The sequence below is a fragment of the Leptonychotes weddellii genome, chromosome 6 (genome assembly GCF_054177405.1).
Source record: "Leptonychotes weddellii isolate Sample4059 chromosome 6, ASM5417740v2, whole genome shotgun sequence".
In the NCBI taxonomy this organism is placed as follows: Eukaryota; Metazoa; Chordata; class Mammalia; order Carnivora; family Phocidae; genus Leptonychotes; species Leptonychotes weddellii.
Genome location: NC_138374.1, coordinates 120,434,182 through 120,443,134, shown reverse-complemented (window position 1 = coordinate 120,443,134; position 8,953 = coordinate 120,434,182). Strand labels below are relative to the sequence as shown.

General features: G+C 37.4%; 1 pseudogene; it reads left to right on the top strand.

The window, feature by feature from the left end:
- The first annotated feature begins 326 nt into the window (after positions 1 to 326).
- Positions 327 to 1,036, top strand: LOC102740143 (small ribosomal subunit protein uS15m pseudogene; annotated as a pseudogene).
- Positions 1,037 to 8,953: the final 7,917 nt, after the last annotated feature.

Sequence of the window (8,953 nt, the reverse complement as noted above, 5' to 3'; positions counted from 1 at the left end):
GTAATACAATTTTCCCTTTTCATTTAAGTACAAGATTTTTTAAATGTAGAGAAATCATTCTGTTTAGCCTGAGCATAGCAAATGGGAAAACAATGGGAAACATGATGGGAAAGTCAGGGTGTCCAACTGTAAAGCTCTGCAAATGCAAGCCTCCCATTGTACATTTTTCTTTGGGCAATGGGAAATTACTCAAGGTTTTTGAATGGAAATATGACATGAGTGAAATTGTGTTCTATAAAGAAAAAGTAGGGAGGGAAATGGGGTTGGACGGAGATGGCGGATACGGGGGACGAGGATAGGGGAGAAGAGCAGTGGCAGGATGAGGGAGAAAGGCCGGTGGATAGGGAAGAAGTGTCATCCTCCCGGCCGTTCGCGGATATGCCACCCAGAAACCAGTCCAGCCCAGCCAAGAAGATGACCCGCCCCCTTCCACGCTGCTCAAAGACTACCAGAACATTCCTGGAATTGAGAAGTTTGACGATGTCGTGAGAAGACTCTTGTCTTTAGAAATGGCAAACCAGAAGGAGAAGCTAAAAATCAAGCAAGAGCAGCTGATGAACAAGATTGTGGCAAACCCTGAGGACACCAGTTCCCTGGAGGCTCGAATTGTTGCCTTGACTGTCAAGATCCGCAATTATGAAGAACACATGCAGAAACATCGAAAGGACAAAGCCCACAAGCGCTATCTGCTGATGAGCATCGATCAGAGGAAAAAGATGCTCAAAAACCTCCGGAAGACCAACTACAGTGTCTTCGAGAAGGTATGCAAGGAGCTGGGGATTGAGTACACCTCCCCCGCTCTGTACCACCGGAAAGGCCACCGACGCTGGGCAGCCAAGAAGGCCCTGTGCATTCAGGTCTTCCAGGAGGTACAAAAGCTCAAGAAGCGAAGAAGGGCCTTAAAAGCTAAAGCAGCAGCGGCCCGGAAACAGGGCCAGAAGAACCCAGAGAGCCCTTCCAAAGCTGGACCAGAGGCAATCAAAGAAAACCAATAAATTGTATTTGAGTTCTGAAAAAAAAAAAAAAAAAAAGAAAATGTGGCAGCTGTATAATATAAAATGGATCAGAGATGGAATAGACATGGTGGAAAGCAAGGGAAGATGCCCATTACAGTATCCTAAGGGGAATCGAGTTAAGGTAGTGGGTTTGTGAATGAGGTAATTAGTAAATAAAAAAATAAAATGCACAGACTTTACTAAGAAGAGGATTTAGCATATTATTTGTGGGCAAGAAAAAGGAAGAGCATAGATGAGTTTCACGTTTCAAACTTTCATGGCTGAGAATAATGTGTAACTTATGTTAGAACATGATCCTCCAAGATAAGATTAAATCCAGTATAGATTATGAAGAAATAAATTTTTATTTTTTTATTTTTTTTAAAAGATTTTATTTATTTATTTGACAGAGAGAGAGAGAGACAGCGAGAGAGGGAACACAAGCAGAGGGAGTGGGAGAGGGAGAAGCAGGCTTCCTGAGGAGCAGGGAGCCCGAAGGCAGACGCTTAATTACTAAGTCACACAGGCACCCCAAGAAATAAATTTTTAAAAGTGAAGCAGCAATGTGCCTTTCTTGAGGATACAATGGAAGGGTAAGTGCTTTTGTAGACATAAAAATACTTTAGAAGGAATACAAATAATATTTTAAGTTAATATAGAAAATATCTTAGAGGGTTTAATTGTTCAGAGTATATGAAAAGCATTAGTCCTTGACAAAATTGTGAAATTGGCAGATGGTACCTTTTTTTTTTTTCCTGCTGCCACCTTGTCACTCGCCTCGCCTCTCTTGGACAAAATGGGTGGTATGGTTTCATCCTGGACAGTCCTAGAGAAGTTGCCTCTGTCCTCTCCCCCATGCTATTCAAAGTCTCTGGTCTTTCTATTTCAGCTATTCAGGGTCTCTGTCTCAAAGTTTCAAGGTGAGGGGTGCTTGGGTGGCTCAGTCAGTTAAGCGGCTGCCTTCAGCTTGGGTCATGATCCCTGAGTCCTGGCATTGAGCCCCACATCTGGCTCCCAGCTCAGTGGGAAGCCTGCTTCTCCTTCTCCCTCTGCCTGCCACTCTGCCTACTTGTGCTCTCTCTCTGTCAAGTAAATAAATAAAATCTTTAAAAAAAAATAAAGTTATCAAAGTGTGAAGGTGAAAGTAGATAACTACATGAACAAACTTGTATTAATATTAATGCTAGAAGACTGGGTGAGGGTTTTCCTTCTTCGTTCTATGGAAAATTTCTATTTAGCCAGAGACATTTTTATGCTGTAATTCTGCCTTTAGTTTTAGAACTGAGGAAATACAGAGACCAGCATACTGGAGGGTTGTTTTGTAGCATCTCAACCCTCACATTTGACTCTGTGTCTCTCTAGTTTACCAAATGCTAGGCTGTTCTGTCAGATTAGGAAATTGAACCCACTGCATGCACTAAGACTGTAAATTTGGCATTACATGCATCTAATAAAAATGTTGATTCACATTTTGTAGAGAATGTAATACAATGTGTCGTCAGGAGGTTTCCTGCCAGCTTCCTTATGAGTAAAATAGTGCTAATTTACCCACAACTTAACTTCTAAAGTTGTTATTTAATTTGGGTGAAAAAAATGAGTGTAGTTTGTGAATCATAGTGTGCTATAAAATGTATAGTATCATTGTTTGTGATTAAATACACTCAGAATGTAGTTTTACATGAAGACTGGCATGATTTTCCTGGTATGACTTTCATTATGTTCTATTTCACAGAGTCTCACTCCTTGATTCCTGGTAACTACTGAGGATATAACTGAATGGTATAAATTCCCAAATCCCATCCTTCAGACTTGCTATTTGGTGAGGTATTTGCATTATCATAAAACAAAAGGTATAGAAATGAAAAAAAAAGACTAAAAATTCCATGTGGTGTATTTTACAGCTGTCGTTTAACTAAAAAATCCCAAATACAGATGCTAATTGGACTTTTAATGAATTATTAAAATAAAAGTAATGAATATTCAGACATTTTGCAATCAATAGTTCAGTTAACTATTGTTGAGAGACTCTCTAAATCCTAGAAGGATAATAATAGAAAAGCTTAAAAATATGTCAAAACATTTCAAGTTTCTTCTTATCATGGTGCTAACTCTAAAAATAAGTTAATAAGTTTGTATATTTATGTGTGTGTGTGAGGGAGGGAGATTGGGGAATGAGTCTCTAGTCAAGAAATGAATGCCATGTTATATGTAATTTATTACACTAGCTCAGGTTTTGCATAGTCCTATTGTTTTATAGACTTTTTATAGCCAAAGAGATATTTATCTCCTCACATGGCTTCTCTAGGCATTGCAGTCAACATTCTAGAATTTGTACGGTGTAGGTGTGGTGAGGACCAAGGCTAGCGTGAGAAGAGTTGAGGTCTCAGGTGTAAAATTTAAGGACACACCAAAAAAAAAAAAAATCTCACTAATCAAAATAAATGTTTCAATGCAATATTTTAAAAGTAAAATTAATACAAAAAACAATGAACAAAATATCAAATTTTAAATAAAGACAGGATCAGTATTATTTTTATTTAAGATTTCATTTATTTATTTGACAGAGAGAGACACAGCGAGAGAGGGAACACAAGCAGGGGGAGTGGGAGAGGGAGAAGCAGGCTTCCCGCGGAGCAGGGAGCCTGATGCTGGGCTAGATCCCAGGGCCCTGGGATCATGACCTGAGCTGAAGGCAGATGCTTAATGACTGAGCCACCCAGGTGCCCCAGGATCAGTATTATTGATTTTTACTTTTGCATCAGGCTCTAACCTGGCTTGGTACAGCATTGGTGTACAGATATTCTCTGGTCTCTATAAGCTATAAATTTCTAAATTATCTCTTCTGAATTGGATCCAAAGGTCAATAATTAGAGTACACATTTATTATCAGAATTGACCAAATAATATATTTTTTAATTATCTGTTAATTTTTTAAAAATTCTGTGGAGATTTATATTATTATCTTTGGTATCTCGGTGGGCTTTGTACATGAAATTTGATCAATAAGAGAAGGTTTTCAATCAGCTAAGCTGCATATTATTCACCACTAGAACTAACAATAAGACATACTGTTACATTTCATGGAGACCAATTTTTTTTTTTATGACTTAAAAATAACATAAATCTGGGCGCCTGGGTGGCTCAGTCGTTAAGCGTCTGCCTTTGGCTCAGGTCATGATCCCGGGGTCCTGGGATTGAGTCTCACATCGGGCTCCCCGTTCAGCGGGAAGCCTGCTTCTCCCTCTCCCACTCCCCCTGCTTGTGTTCCCTCTCTCACTGTCTCTCTCTCTCTGTTGAAAAATAAATAAAATCTTTAAAAAAAAATAACATAAATCTTTCTTTAATGACGTATCCTTTTAAAAACATATTGGACTACACAAACATCACAATTGAGAGATTATTGAATCAGGCTTCCAGTTATGGAATTAATAAGTCATGGGGATAAAACGTACAGCATAGGAAATATAGTCAATGGTATTGTAATAGTGTTGTATGGTGACAGACGGTAGCTACACTTGTGGTGAGCAGAGCATAGTGTATAGAGTTGTTGAATCACCACGTTGTATACCTGAAACTCATGTAACATTGTGTGTTACAAAAAAATCCAAAAAGAGAGATTATTCAATAATTCTGAAGTAAAAGTATAAAAATAGTAGGGCAAAATTTGGACCACACAAAGAGATGTGGACTAAATATTCAAAGGCATGTATGCACAATACAATATTTTTTTAAAAAAAATCAGTTGATATTATAGTAGGTCTTTATTCAGTTCAGATTGGGAAAGAACTATATCAATAATTTACCTCTTGTATCATTACAAGAGATGTCTTCATCAGAAGATAAGAACCTGCCCCAATTATTACCTAGCAGTTTTATTTCTGTAATTCAATTTTTTCTCAGGGCTTCAATTATGAGTTTGTTTTTAGCCTTGTGATGATAATTTAAAGAAGAAATACAGTTTGATTATAAGCAGTGGAACAAGGGATAAGGAATCTGGATGTACTTACTAGTTGTATAAATACAAAAGCTTCTTTTTTTTTTTTTTTAAAGAGAGAGAGAGTACATGAGAGGGGAGAGGGTCAGAGGGAGAAGCAGGCTCCTCGCCGAGCAGGGAGCCCGATGCGGGACTCGATCCCGGGACACCAGGATCATGACCTGAGCTGAAGGCAGTCGCTCAACCAACTGAGCCACCCAGGCGCCCAATACAAAAGCTTCTTAAATTTTCCAGCCTCTACATCAGGTTCTACACCTAAAAATAGAAACCAATAAAACCCATGCCATGAATGCAAATCCTAGTAGACCAATTTGGTCATGTCACAGCCATCACATTTCTTTGTTTTCTTTAAATTAATTTATATTTAATAATGAGTGCCTCAATCCACTGGTCTATTGAACAATTTAATTTCATTCACATCAAAGTTCTCTCAACCTGCACCCCACACACCTAGTATAAAGGAAGTCAGGGTATCTTAAATTGAATAACATAGTTGGGCAAACGTCCATTGCCTACTGCCAGCTCTCTGTAGTGTGGCCACACCATGTCCCCATGCCATGGATCTGGGCATCTTTGCTGATGCTGGGAGTCTTGCTTCCCCAGATTCTATCATTCTAGTTGTATGAATTCGCCATCTTTCTTTGAGCATCCCCTGCTTCTCCAGGATGTTGTCAGAGTTTGGAACAGAGTCTGTCCTCCCCTTAGCACAGCTTCAGTATTTCTGAAATTTCTTGAGTCCTACAGCTTTTTTCCACTGGAAATGCTCTTGCTTCTCAGCACCTGTAAGATGATAGCATGACTTCCCAGGAAGAGATACAAAGCTTAGAGGTCAGATATTTCTGTTATTTTGGACAAAGACAAACTATATACCTTTTTACCTATATATTTATATACATATAATCTAATTAATTAATATAAACTATTATTTATTAAATTATGATAACGTTTCTATCATAATCAACAAGTACAACGTAGTCGATACTATTAGTTATCACCCAGCTCTCTTTTCTTCCTAGCAGAACCCTGATTTTTAAAAAATTTCCACTTTTTTTCATGAAGTGACCTCAAAGGTGATCTCATTCTTTTTTTTTTTTTAATATTTTATTTATTTATTCATTAGAGACAGAGAGAGAGAGGCAGAGGGAGAAGCAGGCTCCCAAGGAGCAGGGAGCCCGATGCGGGACTCGATCCCAGGACCCTGAGATCATGACCTGAGCCGAAGGCAGACGCTTAACCATCTGAGCCACCCAGGCGCCCAAGGTGACCTCATTCTTAATTTTAGTTTTAGATCTTAAATTGTTTAAATTGCTTTAGACTTTAAACTGGCTGTGGTAATCTCATTCTCCTTGCCAGTGATTGGTATAAGAGTGGACACCTAACTCAGAGAGAAGGTTCTTTCATTGTAAGAAAGAGGTGCAACAGTAAATGGTGTTTTTTTCCCTGGACTTGTTATGTTTGATTATGATACTTGAGCTACGCACCCCATCAATCTTGTTATCAGCTGTTCCTCAGCTAGCTCTTGGAAGAAAGTAGACCTAGGGGGTATTAGAGAAAGAGAAATCAGAGGTCTGACTCTGGAGCTCATCCCACCTCTTGGGGAATTCTAACATTTCTTATAGTTTAAGTCAGTTTGTGTTGATGTGTTCTGCTACTTATGGGAGAAAAACTCCTAACTGCTATCTTCAGGGTGTGATGATCAGGATTTCATTTTGTTTTGTTTATCCCAGAGGTAAACAGAAGCATCCTTTGTTCCTCCTGAAGCTGTCAATTGAACAATGCTAGGAATTAATTCAAGAAACCTTCTCTTTGGTGTTACTCCTGATGTTAGTAACAAGAAATGATATTTACCTTTTTTTATTTTTTTAATTTTTTTTAAAGATTTTATTTATTTATTTGACAGAGAGAGACACAGTGAGAGAGGGAACACAAGCAAGGGGAGTGGGGGAGAGAGAAGCAGGCTTCCCGCGGAGCAGGGAGCCCGATGCGGGGACTCAATCCCAGGACACTGGGATCATGACCTGAGCCGAAGGCAGACACTTAATGACTGAGCCACCCAGGTGCCCCAAGAAATGATATTTACTAATGACAGAAGATAAAAGGTGGGAGAACTATTCAGAGATTTCTCATCACTTAATTTACTAATGACATTGTGAACTTTAAAGATAAATACTTTTATATTGTGTCTGGTAAAATTTTTGGCACATAGTACTTTCAAAACACATTTCTCAATAAACTCTCATGCACATGATATATGAACAAATAAATAAATCGACATTTGTTCTTTAGCACCCTAAATAGATATTTTAAGGAACATTACCAGTTTATATGAATTTAACTTTGCTTTGCTGAATTATCATACCAAGATTTTACTAACAAGATTTACCAAGAAAATGCAGAAATTGCAGGATTATCTTTTGTTCTAGGTAGTATGCTGATACGCTACATCTAATTTTTTTTTCCACTATGACTTGTCTGTAGATCAAAATGACAATAGACATGACCTACTTCCATTTTTTTTTTCTTTACTAATCAGATCAAATAACAAAGTAGAATAAATGGCAAAAGAAACAATAGAATTGCCATAACCTCTGGTTATATTTTTCAAATAAAAAAAAGTCTGCCAATGTGTCCTTTGGCATGATATAACACTAACCTTTAAAATGTCTTTTTCCTTTGCTTTGACATTCTATACCCCATCAAAAAGTAAATTTGAGTTGATGACATGTAATGGCTAATGGATGACTGGACAGTGGGAGCATTGCCATTGATTGACCCATCTCTGGTTTTACAAGTAGTAAAGCATTTACTTTTAGATGGCACAGAAGTCAGATAATCAGCAGGAGCTTTTAAATGTATAATTATAAAGAAATCATAACTGAAAGTGATCTGTTTCCTAAATGTCTTGGCTTTACCATATAAATTGGATACTTCTCAAATTTAAGTCAATTTATGAGATTGGGTGGTAGGAAAAGGTTACAAAGGAAAATTGCATAGAAAAATTTCATAGTATAATTTGTTTTATTTAAAATTGCCATGTAATTAAAAAATATTCAACTATAACTGAATACACATGAGGTAAATCATTCTATTTTTTGAACTTCTTAAATTTTTAGAAAATTTTCTTATTTATCTATCCCTATAAATTCCATCAATTGGTCTCTTTTTCTTTTTCTTTTTCCTTTTTCTCTTTTTAGAACATGCAGAACAGGTCATTTTCCATTTCCGGTTATGCTCCTCTTTTCAGCCAATGAGCTTAGAATTTTTTTTGAGGTTCATTGAGATGTAATTGACATATAACATTGTGTAAGTTTAAGGTGTACATTGTGATAATTTGATACATGTATATACTGTGAAATGATTGCTGCAATAGGATTAGTTTACACATTTGTCACCTCATATAGTTGCCATTTGTGTGTGTGTGGTGAGAACTTTTAAGATTTACTCTCAGCAACTTTCAAGATGTAATACAGTATTGTTAAGTATAGTTGCTATGCTCTGCATTAGATCCCAGAACTTACTCATTTTATAACTGGAAGTTGGTACCTTTGACCACCTTCTCCCATTTCTCCCAACTCCTCCTTCCCCACAACCAACAATTTACTCTGTTTCTACGTACATCATACGTACGAGATCATACATACTTGTCTTTCTTTGTCTGACTTACTCACCATAATACCCTCAAGTTTGATTTGTGTTGTCACAAATGGTAGAATTTCCTTTTTGCTTAGGGCTGAATGATATTCCTTTGTATATACATCTCACATCTTCTTCATCCTTTCATCTGTGGATGGACACTTAGGTTGTTTCCATGTCTTGGCTATTGAGAATAATTCTGTAATGAACACAGGGACACAGATATCTCTTTGACTAGCGATTTAGTTTCTTTCACACGTATACCCAGAAGTGGAATTGCTGGATGATATGGGAGTTCTATTTTAATTTTCTGAGAAACCTCCATACTGTT